Source organism: Haematobia irritans, chromosome 2 (genome assembly GCF_050003625.1).
Source record: "Haematobia irritans isolate KBUSLIRL chromosome 2, ASM5000362v1, whole genome shotgun sequence".
Taxonomy (NCBI): Eukaryota; Metazoa; Arthropoda; class Insecta; order Diptera; family Muscidae; genus Haematobia; species Haematobia irritans.
Window position 1 is genome coordinate 91,237,111 of NC_134398.1, and position 16,387 is coordinate 91,253,497.

A 16,387-nucleotide genomic window follows, 5' to 3' on the forward strand; every position below is an offset into this window, starting at 1 on the left:
GTGTAGAAATCTATATATCTTTTATTCCCCGGGGTCTGTGTACACCACGCCTCACTGTTGGGAATTAGAGTTTCAAACTTTTTGTCGAAAAGTGGTTTTGCCAGGGTATAATCCACTACGTTAGGCACATCTGGCATTATTTTGAGGACCGAACTATGACCGTACATTTTTTCCGACCACAGCGATAGCTCGCGCAACCGCACAGCCGTTGTTGCAGCTGACTGTTTGGCCAAAATGTCTAAAGGCAATAGATGTAGCATGACATTAAGGGAGTCTGTTCCTGTCTTACTAAATGCGCCTGAGATACATAAGCTCGCCATACGCTGAACTTTATCTAAACAAGTCGGTTTCTGAAGTGCCGGCCACCAGACTACAACACCATATAGCATTATAGGTCTAACTACTGCAGTGTATAGCCAATGCACAATTTTTGGTTTTAGTCCCCACTTTTTCCCTATTGCCTTTTTGCACGAGTACAAAGCTACCTTGGCTTTTGTCGCCCTCTCTTCAATATTAAGCCTAAAATTCAGCTTCCTGTCCAAAATAACGCCAAGGTATTTTGCACACTCACCAAAGGGAATTTCAGTACCCCCTAAGGAAATGGGCCTAACCGTGGGAGTTTTGCGATCTTTGCAGTACATGACTATTTCTGTCTTTGCTGGATTTACACCAAGACCATTATCTTTCGCCCATTTCTCAGTCATCCGGAGAGCTCTCTGTATAATATCTCTGATTGTGGATGGGAATTTTCCCCTGACTGCTAGCGCCACATCATCTGCGTATGCCACCACTTTTATCCTTTCTTTTTCTAGGGAAACCAGAAGGTTGTTTATAGCAACATTCCAAAGAAGAGGTGATAGAACTCCTCCTTGGGGAGTGCCTCTGTTCACATACCTTTGTATGTTTGCTTGCCCTAGAGTGGCTGAAATACGTCTCTTTATTAGAAGTTCGTCTAACAGCCTAAGTATACCTGGATCAACATTCAGAGTTGTCAGTCCATTTAATATCGAGCTCGGATGGACATTATTGAACGCCCCTTCGACGATTGTGTATTCTTTGGCAGATAGTGAGCTTTCAATAAAGCTGACTAGTTCATGCAATGCGGTCTCAGTAGACCTGCCCTTCGAGTATGCATGCTGTCGTTTCGAGAGCAAACTTGAATCCACGCTAGTTCTAAGATACATGTCTATCATCCTCTCCAGGGTCTTAAGTAGGAATGAGGATAAGCTGATTGGTCGGAAATCCTTCGCACTCGAGTGAGAGGCTTTTCCTGCTTTAGGTATGAAGACGACTTTTGTTTCCCTCCACTTTTCTGGAATATATGCTAAGTTTACACATCGTTTATATATCACCGTCAACCAGGGGATAACTCTTTCAGCCACTGCCTGTAACTCCGCCGGAGTAATTCCATCAGGTCCGGGGGATTTGAATGGTCCAAAGCTATTTAAAGCCCATTTTATTCTAGATTCCGACACAATTTCCTCGATAGGAAATGATCGCTGAGCCTCTGTTGCACCGCCGGAACATGGTTCAACCGTCTGATTTCCAGGGAAGTGTGTGTCCAAAAGTACCTCCAACGTCTCCTCACTGGACGTTGTCCAATTTCCCTCCGATGTTTTAATGAAACCTGGAGCGGTGTTAGTGGATGCTAGTACCTTCCGTAGTCTGGAAGCCTCTGACGTATTCTCAATACTGCTACAGTAATCATCCCAAGAGTTTTGTTGAGACCTTCTCAGTTCTCGTTTATATTCTCTCAGATTCATCTTGTAAGTGTCCCAATCCTCCGGAGCTCTTGTGGACTTTGCTTTGTTAAAGAGCTTCCTGCAGGATTTCCTCATATTACTTAACTCCGTAGTCCACCATGGCGGCCGATTTTTTCCCCTTGGCTTTCCTCTAGGGCAAGCAGCTTTCAGTGAAATGTTGAAGGCCTTAGTAATCCGCTCCACTGCGTGTTCGATATCTTGCACAGTGCTCATATTTGTCTCCGGCATTTCCGGTATCATCGAATTGAACGATTCCCTATACCTATTCCAATCAGCTTTCCTAACATTTGGCGGAAATATGGTCTTTGAAGTACGAACAGCCAATCTGAAACTGATGTAGCGATGATCTGAGAAGCTATGTTCCCTCAAAACTTGCCACTCAGATATCTTATCATTCAGTTCCGGAGAGGTCAACGTTACGTCCAAAACCTCTTGTCTCTTCCTGGTGACGAAGGTTGGTGCATCTCCCTTATTGCAAACTACCAGGTTAGTACGCAAAATAAACTCTATTAGCGACTCTCCCCTTGCATTAGTATCACTACTTCCCCAAATACTATGATGTGCATTTGCATCGCATCCCATAATGAGTTTTGTCTTTGTTTTTAGTCTTAACTAAGGTCTTAACGGCACAGGGTGGCATCTCCCTATCATGTCCCATGTAGACCGAAGATACCCAATATTTGCATGTGGATATCTCTAGACTGGCTACGACAGTGTCTGCATTGCTCAATGAAGGAAGCAGAAACAAGTTTAGTTCGTTTTTAGCAATTATACATGCTCGATTTATATCTTTACCGGTATTATGCAAAAGTTTGAAACCCGGAGTGCTTAATTCACAGATCTTGTTCTTATATATGTATGGTTCTTGAATAAGAACTATATCTATGTCTCCTTTCATCAGGAGAACTTTTAAGGCAGCACAAGCGGCCTTACAATGGTGAAGATTTATCTGGAGGAACCGTAGAACCATCCAAATTTTCAACCACCGTCACATCAGCCGCTTCAATTGAGTCATCAAGGGCTTCCTCTTCACAGATCTCGGTGACTCTCGCAACAATCCGCGTTCAGTTTTGGTGAGGCTTGAGCCTGTAGAAACTTCCCGCATATGATTTTCGCCATAGTCTGCAGGTTTTATGTCTCCTTCGGCTTCGCTAGGAGATTTTTCCACTGCTGACTCTACCGGAGGCTTGTCCGTTTCGGAATCCTTTGGCTGATCGCTTTTGTATACCTTCATATGGATATCATGAAAGCCATAACTTACGCGTCCTTGGGTCTGGGCTAGATGTGGCAGCGACTCTATGTTTAATATAAACACCGCATGTCGTCTTGGTCCATCCACCTCATCCAAACGACCAACCTTCCAATCGGCGGTTGGAAGATCTGGGTTACATTCTTTTAGTCTCTCTAGTATTGACTCAGGATCAGGAGGGTTTGCCGGTATCCATGCATGTGCTCTAGGTTTAGCCGGTATGTCTTTTTTATCGACTAACTCCAAAGCGGCTCCTTCCCAAACTTCACCAATTAGCATCAATGCAGCTTTAAAGCAATCCATAGACCTCTGGTCTGCAAAAGCTATTAACTTATATCGTCCTTGATACCATCCAGCATCTTGCCGTCGAGGACTTGGTCCGGGAAACTTTTTTCGCACCTCTGAGTAGACACCAGACATCGCGTTCTCAATTTCCCCCCATTTTTGCCTTGGAATCATACCGTCCAATGCTCCTTTATTAATAATAGCCATCACAAGCAACTGAGGCAAACGATCTTTGATCCCGTTTAGAGGATGGCAGCTCATCCGGTGATCGTTCCCTTTTTCCAGCTTCAAGAACTTATTGAGCCCATTTTAAGGAATCGCTTTGCTTAGCCGACAACGTGCTTGGGTCGACTGATCCTAATTTCTTTAGGATAAACAAAGCATTTCTTCGTTCCTTGAATCTCTTTCGAGAGGGATTGCCTCCTTTTGATGTCGTCACCTTAGAAAAGGTTCGACTTGCCAAAGTGTCACCGCCAGTCGACCCGTCTACAGGTCGACTAATTGGGCCTGACTCTTGGTCGATGCCCAAATTTATAACTTCAGTCGTTACCCGTCCACTGGGCCCTGAAGTTAGCAACCCAGTGGATGACTTTGAATTTCGCTGCATGGTGGTTTATTATTTCCACCACACGTGAAATTCGTAATAAGTACTTATTACGATGAAATACTCCGCTAAAAACACGTCCGTTCAGTTCGACGGTTTATGATACTCTCAGTCATGCAGTGTTTACATTTAACACTCAGTCTTTGCCACATCTAGCAAAGTCTCAGGGCCGTGTATGTTATAACTTTCATTATATCCAAATGAAGGTGTATAAAAACGATCAGCTAAAGGATTCAGAAATGGACAAGCCTCTGTCTGAATCAGAAATAAGCGGATCCTCGTGCGAAGTCGAGGGAGATACCAAAGTTGAAGACATGGATAGATACCGTATGCGTGAGGAGGCTTCTACTGCCTCAGAACTCACCAAAGTTTAACCTATGGTTATTGCGAGAGTCACCGAGATCTCTAAAGAGGACATTCTTGATGACTCGATTGAAGCGGCTGATGTGACGGTTGTTGAAAATCTCGATGGTCCTACGGATCCTCCAGATAAATCTTCATCATTGTAAGGCTGCATGTGCTGCCTTAAAAGTTCTCCTGATGAAAGGGGACATAGACATAGTTCTTATTCAAGAACCATATGTTTATAGAAACAAAATATGTGAATTAAGTATTCCGGGGTTCAAACTATTGCAGTATACTGGTAATGATGTAATTCGAGCCTGTATAATTGCTAAAAAAGAGATTAACTTGTTTCTGCTTCCTTCAATGTGCAATGCAGACACTGTCGTTGCCAATTTAGAAATAGCCAAATGCAAATATTGGGTATCTTCGGTATATATGGGACATGACAGGGAGATGCCTCCATGTGCCGTTAAGACCTTAGTTGAGGAGTCACTGAAAATAAAGACGAAACTCATTATGGGATGCGATGCGAATGCGCATCATATTACATGGGGAAGTAGTGATACTAATGCAAGGGGAGAGTCGCTAATAGACGCTTATAAGAAGAATCTGGGAGGATACAAGCGAGAACTGAGAAAGGCACTGCATAACTCTTGGAATGATTACTGCAGCAGCATTGAGAATACGTCCGAGGCTTCCACACTACGGAAGGTGCTAGCATCCACGAGCTCCGCTCCAGGTTTCATTAAAACATCGGAGGACAATTGGACAACGTTCAGTGGGGAGATGCTGGAGGTACTATTGGACACACATTTTCCCAGAAATCAGTCGGTTGAACCATGCACTGGCGGTGCCACAGTGGCTCAGCGGTCGTTTCCTATCGAGGAAATTGTATCAGAATCTAGAATAAAATGGGCGTTAAATAGCTTTGGACCATTCAAATACCCCGGACCTGATGGAATTACTCCGGCGGAGTTACAAGCGGTGGCTGACAGAATTATCCCCTGGTTGGCGGCGATATATATAGGATGTATCAACTTAGCATATATTCCACGAAAGTGGAGGGAATCAAAAGTCGTTTCCATACCTAAAGCGGGAAAAGCCTCTCACTCGAATGCGAAGGATTTCCGACCAATCAGCTTATCATCATTCGTACTTAAGACTCTGGAGAGGATGATAGATATTTATCTTAGAACTAGCGTCGATTCAAGTTTCGAAACGACAACATGCATACTCGAAGGGCAGGTCTACTGAGACCGCATTACATGAACTAGTCAGCTTTATTGAAAGCTCACTATCTGTCAAAGAATACACAATCGTGGCGTTTCTAGACATCGAAGGGGCATTCAATAATGTCCATCCGAGCTCGATATTAAATGGACTGACAACTCCGAATGTTGATCCATGTATACTTAGGCTATTAGACGAACTTCTAATGAAGAGACGTATTTCAGCCACACTAGGACAAGCAAACATACAAGGACGAGTTCTATCACCTCTTCTTTGGAATGTTGCTATAAACAACCTAGAAAAAGAAAGGATAAAAGTGGTGGCATACGCAGATGATGTGGCGCTAACAGTCAGGGGAAAATTCCCATCCACAATCAGATATATTATACAGAGAGCTCTCCGGATGACTGAGAAATGGGCGAAAGATAATGGTCTTGGTGTAAATCCAGCAAAGACAGAACTAGTCATGTACTGCAAAGATCGCAAAACTCCCACGGTTAGACCCATTTCCTTAGGGGGTATTGAAATTCCCTTTAGGGAGTGTGCAAAATACCTTGGCGTTATTTTGGAAAGGAAGCTGAACTTTAAGCTTAATATTGAAGAAAGGGCGAGGAAAGCAACGGTAGCTTTATACTAGTGCAAAAAGGCAATAGGGAAAAAGTGGGGACTAAAACCAAAAATTGTACATTGGCTATACACGGCAGTGGTTAGACCTATAATGCTATATGGTGTCTGGTGGCCGGCACTTCACCAGCCGACAAGTTTAGACAAAGTGCAGCGTATGGCGTGCTTGTGTATCTCAAGTGCATTCAACAAGACAGGAACAAACTCCCTTAATGTCATACTGCATCTATTGCCTTTAGACATTTTGGCCAAACAGTCAGCTGTAACAATGGCTGTGCGGTTGCGCGAGCTATCGCTGTGGTCGGAAAAAAGTTACGGTCACAGTCCGGTCCTCAAAATAATGCCAGATGTGCCTAACGTAGTGGATTATACTTTGGGGAAAACAGCCATCGACTGCCGCAAATCTCTCAATGAGATGGGTGAGCAGCACAATATTCACCTAATATGGGTGCCTGGCCATAGGAACATACCGGGGAGCTAGCAAGGCTAGGAACTGTCTTACATATTCCAGGGGAACTGGTATGCCCCTAGCTACCTGCCAGCTCTTACTGCATGAGAAGGCTGTCATGATGGCAAATGTTCGATGGGAGAATTGTAAGGGTTGTAACGACACCAAGCAAACATGGCCCCATTTAAACTTAAACCGCACACTAGATATGCTAGCGTTCTCGAGACGCCAGATATCACTCCTGATATCTGCTATAACGGGTCGCTGCCTGATAGGCGATTTTGCAAAAACTATTGGTGCGAAGTATAATGACTATTGTATGAGCTGTCATGATGCGGAGGAAAAGGAATCAAAAAAACACCTCTGTGTGAGTGTCCTGCATTTTGTGTAAGGCGTAAGCAAATTTTAGGGGCATATAGCTTCAGTTTACTGGCGGACGTGGAAAACGTTAACTTAAGCAGTCTGCTAACGTTTTTGGATCAATCTGGTTGGTTCAACAGAAGAAAATAATCGAGAAGGTTCAACGGTTAAAACTAGAAGTGCCCATATGTAATAGGTAATTTTAGTTAATGTGGTATCACAATGGACTGAATAGTCTAAGTGAGCCTGAATCTTAATCGGGCTGCCACTTTAACCTAACCTAACCTAACCTAACCAACAAACACAAATACTTTTTACGGCAAGCGAATTTTTTTATTGTATTAAGCACATAAAATTCTAGAACGAGTCAACGGCGGTTCTAAGTCAATCTGTATTTATATCCAGAGGCTTCGGGGGGAAATCTCTGGTAAGTATATATTGAATTAGGTTTTGTATTTTGGTGCACAAAAAATATCCTTAAAAACATTATTTCATCCCTCTGTAAATTGATCTTATATATAGGTTTGTTGTTCGCACCTAATCTTGTTTTATATTTATTTTAATAATTTATTATGATTGTAAATCTTGTAACAAATAAATAGGATCTCAATATAAATCGCGCTTTTAATTTAATATTGGAATTTGTTAAGTATATCTAACAATTGGTTAAGGTAATAAAAAAACATAGAGGGCGGTTGCACCAGTAAACCAAACAATTAATATGAGATTGAGACAGCCAATGCAAAGTTGGTCCAACATACTACCATGCAGTTACAGTTGCCAAATGTTAGTTGTGCTGACAGATATCATTGATAGTTGATGGAACCACCAGCTTTCGGTTGGCAAATAATTCGGTTGAGGCAACGAATTTATTTTCTGGATGTAGCAACAATTTCTCAACTGTAATGTTCAAATTTATATTCAACGCCACTCAATAATTCTCAAACAGTGTTCCATGTGAGGCAAACTAAAAATTAACATTAGGGTTGTTTTCTTTTAGCACTGGACGCAAAATTTGTATGGGAATCGTTGCACTGGTGTTCTATCCGGAACATCTATCATTAGGTCTGTTCGCGTACTTTTCCAGTAAAAAATATCCAGTAAAAACTAGCAAGAGTAAGAGTGTATTTTACACTCTTTGCTTAAAATTGCTGAAAAGTACACGAACGGTATCCAGTAACTATTTGCACATTGAAAATTTCAGCTGCTAAAACATTGAAAACAAAAAACGAATCCTGTATATTTAACTTCCAATCGTAGTTGCCGAACATGTACATTGTATTGGTACTTTGTTTGTTATCAATAACCAGATGGCAACGTATGTTATGCTATGGTTTGCAAGATTTTACTGGGAAAAAATCTCTAGCAAAAACTTGCAATTTCTCTATCTCCTAACTGTCAAATGTGGTCTCTCTCCGGCTCTCTTTTGCTGGCGTTGTGGTGTAAACGAACGACTTCCAGTAAAAATTTGTAATAATTATCAAAAATTATCGGGTTCTCGAACAGAGCTAGTGCCCATACATGTTTGTAATTTCTTTTATTTGCATTTTTCTTAATGACAAACTTAATTTTTTGAATTGAACAACGTTAAAATTTGAGCAATAAATTAAAAATTATATTTTCCCGTTTGTTCCAAGATATTTCCAAATCTTAATTTCTTTTTATTTGCATTTGAATGTGTTGAACCACACACGTAAACGACAAGTAGTGACATAGCGCCGTCAATGGTTTGATGTTCTCAGCAGCCAATTTCCCATCTTCCTAAATGCTAAACCAAAACAAACATCAATTTTTTGGTTAATTTATTGAATACTAAATTAAATGAAAACTAAATTGGTAGGGGATACACCCGATCAAGATACCAGTGAAATGGAGGATGATGAAGAAGACGAGGAGGGCGATAAAGACGAGACCGATGGTGACCAAAGTGTTTTCGCATCCAAAGAACTAACCCCGAAAAAGAAAGGGTGCCCCCGTCTCAATGCATCACTCTTGAACAACACAGTGGTTAGTACACCAAAACCTCAACGTGTGACAATTACAGCCCCTCTAAAGAAGAAAGTATTGGCTCTGCACAAATATCTCTTGGATTCCTCCTTGGGTACAAGTAAACCAATTGATTTGTTCATAGAAAAAACCACCACGAAAATTCTATCCAGATTATTATGATATTATACAGAAACCCATTGATTTAAATACAACTGAGTACCAATAGTAAAAAGTTATGGCAATTTTATTATCGATTCGAGACTATCAGGAACCCTGCCAACATTTTTTGAATTTGACGGCGCTTCTGAGAATCCCCACCACGTCGAAAATAGTCGTATACGACATCCAAAACTCGTCGGAGAAGCGCCGTCACTATTGAGAAGTTGTTCCACGCCAAGTTACTACAAAAGAGTATCGCATGAGTGCAATTATTAGGCGCCTTTTTTAAATAAATTTAGAACGACGCCAATAAGAGCCCCTTCAAAAATCAGAAAAAGTGCATTTTAAGATATTTGTAAAAGAATCATTGTGGTCAAGTAAAACACGATTGTTTAGATGTTTATTAATTTGATTAAACATTTCTAAATTCCTTTAAATATAACATTTTTACCAGTATCACAACACATTTAACATAATTTTTTTCATTAATAATAGAATGATGTTGATTTACAAGTTGCAGCGTCTATTAGCCAGTGTTTTTATTCTCGGTGGAGGCAGCGTGTCTGTAAAATATCTAAAAAATAATCACTTTATTCCATTTGGAAAGTCAAAAATTGTTCACCAATATACCTTTTTTACAATTTTAAGCGAAATAACTATGTTTTCAGCACTTCAATATCGATTTTATTTAAATAAATTATAAGAAGCTAGCTGCGCTTGGTGTTTCACAAAATATAAAATGGCCCTTGTAACAAAAGCGATGGCAAAATACTTTCATGTAAATTTCATGTACATTTCATACTTTTTCATTCGCTTCCTCCCATCACAGTTGGCGATTGTTGCAGTGTCACTTACGAGTCTGTGGTAGCGATGAGGATGAAATTGAACTTTGAAATGCAGGGAACTTAGGGGTAAACATCAACTATTGTTGATTTTCACAAAATTACCCTCTAAAGGTGGGTATTAAGTTCAAGTTTAGCCGCTAAAAACGTCATTTTTTCACGATTACTTTTCTTTAATGATCCATTTTAAGGAATACAAACTTTGTGAAAATTTGCTTTGGGCTTTTCCCCATCAAGTTATAATAAAATTTGCAACAAATACGTATAATTTCATGCATTTTTCTTACTGATTTAGTTTTCACTTTAGCGATTTTAGCGGCTAAACTCGAACTTAATACTCACCTTAAAGCAGATTACCTTGATTACTACGACGTCATTAAGAAGCCCATGGACATTGAAAACATTGCCAATAAATTAAAACAAGGTCTCTATTAGACAGTTGATGATTTGGCCGCTGATTTTTTGCTAAAGGTGGGTACACACAAAAAATTATCACCGAAAATTTTTCAATTAATCACTTAATTGAATTTCAAAACGGATAATATGTTAATTGATTCAATTAATTATTTAATCAAATCCGAATAAAAACCAATTAAAAAATGATTGATATTTGTTACGTTTCCAATTAAAATAATTATTGATTCAATCAATTTGTTAATCAGTTCGGAAATACTTTTCAATTACAAACTTGATTGAAAATTTTTCCGTTCACAATTAAACATGTGATTGATTCAATCACCCTTGTGATTGAAATTCAATAGTTTTGAGCGATGGAGAGAAAGAGCAAAAAGAGAACAAGATAATGTGTATTTTTCAACAACACGTGATGGAGAGATCAGTCTGTGGAAGTAACTAGTAACGAACGGTTGGATTTTGTTTTTCGCGTAAATTGAAAAACATGATTGGAAACATTCTATCTGCTGCGTTCGAAATGTGTGCATAAATATTTTGAATACAATAACAAGTCTAACAAAAGGGTCGAAAAAAAATAAAGTGTGCAACAACAAATGGCCCTGTGGTAAAGGAATGCATTTGGAATTACCTGCGTTTGTGTTTTGCGGTATTTTAAACATGGAACACAATCTACATTTATTGAAGGTACCCCCAAAGAAATTTGTTAGTAGGGACAGAAGAAAAGTCTGCTAAAACAGCAGAAAGTCTGCTGAAAAAGGTACAGCAGTAAATGTTTGCTGAAAAAGCAAACATTTCCTGCTATTTTTTAAGCTCGATTACAACAAAACATGTTTTATTTTGGCTGAAACAAATAAAAATGTCAACTGACTTATATTGTCTTAACATAATTAAAACAATATTTTATGAATATCTAAAGTATTTGACCAAAACTCTGAATATTTATCGAATTGAGGCATAACAGCAAACAAAATGTTTGCTGGTCGTATTTAGGAGCTTGTAAGTATATTACAGTACAAAACTATATCAAAAACTACTTTTGGTTCTTAAATATGCATTGAGGAAAGTTTTATAACCTAAACATTATATATATATATATATATATATATATATATATATATATATATATATATATATATATATATATATATATATATATATATATATATATATATATATATATATATATATATATATATATATATATATATATATATATATATATATATATATATATATATATATATATATATATATATATATATATATATATATATATATATATATATATATATATATATATATATATTTATAAAGGGTGATTTGTTAAGAGCTTGATAACTTTTTTTTTTAAAAAACGCATAAAATTTGCAAAATCTCATCGGTTCTTTATTTGAAACGTTAGATTGGTCCATGACATTTACTTTTTGAAGATAATTTCATTTAAATGTTGACCGCGGCTGCGTCTTAGGTGGTCCATTCGGAAAGTCCAATTTTGGGCAACTTTTTCGAGCATTTCGGCCGGAATAGCCCGAATTTCTTCTGAAATGTTGTCTTCCAAAGCTGGAATAGTTGCTGGCTTATTTCTGTAGACTTTAGACTTGACGTAGCCCCACAAAAAATAGTCTAAAGGCGTCAAATCGCATGATCTTGGTGGCCAACTTACCGGTCCATTTCTTGAGATGAATTGTTCTCCGAAGTTTTCCCTCAAAATGGCCATAGAATCGCGAGCTGTGTGGCATGTAGCGCCATCTTGTTGAAACCACATGTCAACCAAGTTCAGTTCTTCCATTTTTGGCAACAAAAAGTTTGTTAGCATCGAACGATAGCGATCGCCATTCACCGTAACGTTGCGTCCAACAGCATCTTTGAAAAAATACGGTACAATGATTCCACCAGCGTACAAACCACACCAAACAGTGCATTTTTCGGGATGCATGGGCAGTTCTTGAACGGCTTCTGGTTGCTCTTCACTCCAAATGCGGCAATTTTGCTTATTTACGTAGCCATTCAACCAGAAATGAGCCTCATCGCTGAACAAAATTTGTCGATAAAAAAGCGGATTTTCTGCCAACTTTTCTAGGGCCCATTCACTGAAAATTCGACGTTGTGGCAGATCGTTCGGCTTCAGTTCTTGCACGAGCTGTATTTTATACGGTTTTACACCAAGATCTTTGCGTAAAATCTTCCATGTGGTCGAATAACACAAACCCAATTGCTGCGAACGGCGACGAATCGACATTTCACGGTCTTCAGCAACACTCTCAGAAACAGACGCAATATTCTCTTCTGTACGCACTGTACGCATTCGTGTGGTTGGTTTAATGTCCAATAAAGTAAACTGAGTGCGAAACTTGGTCACAATCGCATTAATTGTTTGCTCACTTGGTCGATTATGTAGACCATAAATCGGACGTAAAGCGCGAAACACATTTCGAACCGAACACTGATTTTGGTAATAAAATTCAATGATTTGCAAGCGTTGCTCGTTAGTAAGTCTATTCATGATGAAATGTCAAAGCATACTGAGCATCTTTCTCTTTGACACCATGTCTGAAATCCCACGTGATCTGTCAAATACTAATGCATGAAAATCCTAACCTCAAAAGAATCACCCTTTATATATCTATATCAAAAGGAGGTAATCCCTCACGAAAGAGATTCAAAGAACGCAGAAATGCTTTGTTTATCTTAAAGAAATTAGGATCAGTCGACCCAAGCACGTTGTCGGCTAAGCAAAGCGATTCCTGGATGCGGCAACCATGTCCAAACATGTTTTTCCTGTGCGTGTGCAAAACTTTATAGTGCATCCAGAAAAAAGTGCCTTCGAAACTAAAAGAAAAAATGTTCATCAATATAGTTTATCCATTTTATTTCCATTAAGGTAAATTTTTGTGAAAAATAATAAAATTTACTCGTTTCAGTAAAAAAATCCTAAACTGTAAGCAGTTAGGAATAGTTCATTAAGGTGGGTACTATGTTCGGTTTTCGAGTTGAAAATCACTTTATTTTCGCGATTACTTTTCCTGAAATAATCAAAATTATAAATTAAAACCAAAATATTCCTGTAAAGTCTTGCCGAAATCTAGGGGAACAAGAAACTGCGCATCACTTGAATTAATTTATCTGCTTCATATTGAACTGTTTTATTAAAGTAACCGCGAAAATTTCAACTCGAAAAGCGAACATAGTACTTACCTTTAACTAGAATAAGGCATGGAATTTTACTCATACTATTTTCTTCGGTGGGTATAAGAATTTACTACTGAAAAAGAAAATTTTATTCACCGATAACAAAGCATTCGTAAAAATAAACAAAAACCGAACTAAAACCAAGTTTCCTCAAAATTAGTAAAATTTCTTATAAAATCATAATTGCGACTTCCTTTATAATAGAAAGTTTTTCATACATACGAACAACACTTGGTATAGAAAAATATTTTAGTTCATTCGTACTAAGAAGTATGCAATCCTTTCAAAACTTAAGGAAACACACTTGTTAGAATATAGGAAATTTTTTCTATTGTCTACCTGTAATCGATACCTGTCATATCCATCGATATATTTGCGCGTCGGTTGTTTTTTTAGTTGGAATCGCGTTGTTTCGGAGAGAATGTTAAAAAATAATATGGTAAAATAATATAATAAAAAACAAATAAAATATATAAAATATTTGTTATTTTAAATTAGTGAGAAAAATTTTCGTTTTTTTAAATAAATCTATCAATGTTCGTGATAGTGTATAAAGAAAGAAAACACCAGCAGAATAACAACCCTTTCATTTGTCTTCATTTTGGAATCTTCAATTATCAGGTAATATTCAGTGACGCTAACCTTTTGCAACAAAAAAGTTTTATGATTTTTTATATTTGTAGGTATTGAAATTGTAAAAGGAGGGCAAAATCGTTAGGCAGCAACTTATTAAAAGTGAAAAGTACAAGAAGAAGAAAAAGTGCGTTTTACAGTTGATAATATCACACGGAAATTGGAAATAGTGGAATAATAAACTAATATTTCAAAGATATTCGATGCTGTTGATTCTTAATAAATATATTCAATATATTAATAAAACATGTCTTTTATTGAAGATAAAATTGCTTATAGAAATAAATAAAATTGTATTTAAAAACGAAGGTAAGCAGTTCTAATTATGAAGTAAAAGTTTTACCACAAATGTGTAAGATTTGTCGAAATGAATGAAAAAATTTCAATAAAATCATTCCATATATGAATTCAAATTAGTTAAATTGTTTCATTCTGTAGTATAGTGGTATATAAATATAGGAAAATGTTAACTAATATATGGAATGCATTATTCCTAATTTCTACGAAAATCACATCGTTCAAACAAATAAAAATGTCTTTGGCGCTATACGAAGTTCAACTTTCTTCACAATGAGTTCATTTTAACTTAAAGAAGGGGTCACTTTTTTCTGGGTGTGTGTACTCGAAACTAGGATTGTATGCAATGCGGGCTTGAACCATTGTATGACGGTTGCTCCCATATATCAATGTATAATAGCAATTTTCCAATCTAAAAATTATTAAAAACAAAAGGTCTTTAAAAGGAATACAATATTATACAATGCAATACTTACCAAATAACACAGTACTTACCGAACAACACAAAATTATTTTTCTATTTTCCCGGCTTGTCTCGTTTTTTCGTTTAAGTGATGCTTTGACGGCTTTGGCGTTTTACATATCGACGTTGACATTTGTCAAAACCAACATTAGGTCTGTTCGCGTACTTTTCTAGCAATAATTATCCAATAAACACTAGCAAAAGCGTTTGCTATTAACAACAGACTTTTTTCTATGAGTGTAGTTATATTTTTCACATATCTTGCTGAAAGAAATGGAAGGAATAGAGAAAGTTGTTAAAAATTAACACCATGTAATAAAATATACTAAGTTTTTAATTCTTTATATTAGCTTGTAACTTACCACCATATTTGGGGGCATTTTATAAAATGGTGTAAAGAATTCAACTTTTCTTAGGTAAACGTATCTCATAAAATTTGTACCTGAAACAATTAGAGAAATAATGAAGTATGCTAAATTAACTCATAAAACTGTGTTGTTCTTGATGTGAAGGACATAATAAAATAAATATTCTAGTTAAAAGAAAGCCAAAGTTTTAATATAAAACTTACAAACTTCTAGTACTTTCCTAAACATCTTTTGTGTTTCTAGTTTTCCAATCGTGCATTGTAAAAGTAACGCCTTTTGTTTTACTGTTATAATTATCGGTAATATTACCATAATCCGTTATGCCTGCACGACATCTACCAGATGGTAGAATGCACTAGCCAAGATGAGAATAAGCCTAAAAGTATGTGTGCCATATCACCTGTACAATAACGCCCCATAGAATGTCCTAGATAGCCAAGACAATGAACATAAGCCGATAAATATGTGCGTACCAGATAGTAGTAGATTAATCTAGAAGGTTGTAGGCCAATTAGCGAGAACATTCGAAATCGTCATATCTCGGTATATAAACCCTTAGCGGAGAGAGCAGTCAAGTCAGTCGTAAGCTAAAGCTTATACAGTATACATCGTAGAGTAAATAAGTGAAACCAACCAGTTAAACAAATAAATTGTAGATTGTCGTTATTTGAAAAGAACTGTGTTTTAATTATCGTGTAATTAAATACGCCTCAATATAAAACCATAACAATATGTTAGAAAAGCGATTTTTTTTGTAACACCGGATTTTTTCAGTATTTTATATGGCCCCAGAAGCCAAGGTTTGGCTTAGATTTGCTTGATATTTTGTGCGGGGAGTCTAGTTAGTACTCTAAAAAGTACACTGAACCCTTTTCCATTGCAAAATGAACTAAACTGTAGTAATAGGTCTGTTCGCGTACTTTTCCAGTAAAAAATATCCAGTAAAAACTAGCAAGAGAATAAGAGTGTATTTTACACTCTTTGCTTAAAATTGCTGAAAAGTACACGAACGGTATCCAGTAACTATTTGCACATTGAAAATTTCAGCTGCTAAAACATTGAAAACAAAAAACGAATCCTGTATATTTAACTTCCAATCGTAGTTGCCGAACATGTACATTGTAT

The 16,387-nt window shown here is 37.3% G+C and overlaps 2 long non-coding RNA genes across 2 annotated transcripts; one reads left to right on the forward strand and one right to left on the reverse strand.

Annotated features, from left to right (window-relative positions):
- Nucleotides 1-13,998: 13,998 nt before the first annotated feature.
- On the forward strand, nucleotides 13,999-14,380 carry LOC142225755 (uncharacterized). Its single transcript, XR_012719403.1, has 2 exons — nucleotides 13,999-14,122; nucleotides 14,185-14,380. It is a non-coding gene; the product is annotated as an uncharacterized LOC142225755 (long non-coding RNA).
- Nucleotides 14,381-14,621: 241 nt separating this feature from the next.
- LOC142225756 (uncharacterized) lies at nucleotides 14,622-14,977 on the reverse strand. Its single transcript, XR_012719404.1, has 2 exons — nucleotides 14,908-14,977; nucleotides 14,622-14,843 (listed from the first exon to the last, which is right to left on the reverse strand). It is a non-coding gene; the product is annotated as an uncharacterized LOC142225756 (long non-coding RNA).
- Nucleotides 14,978-16,387: the final 1,410 nt, after the last annotated feature.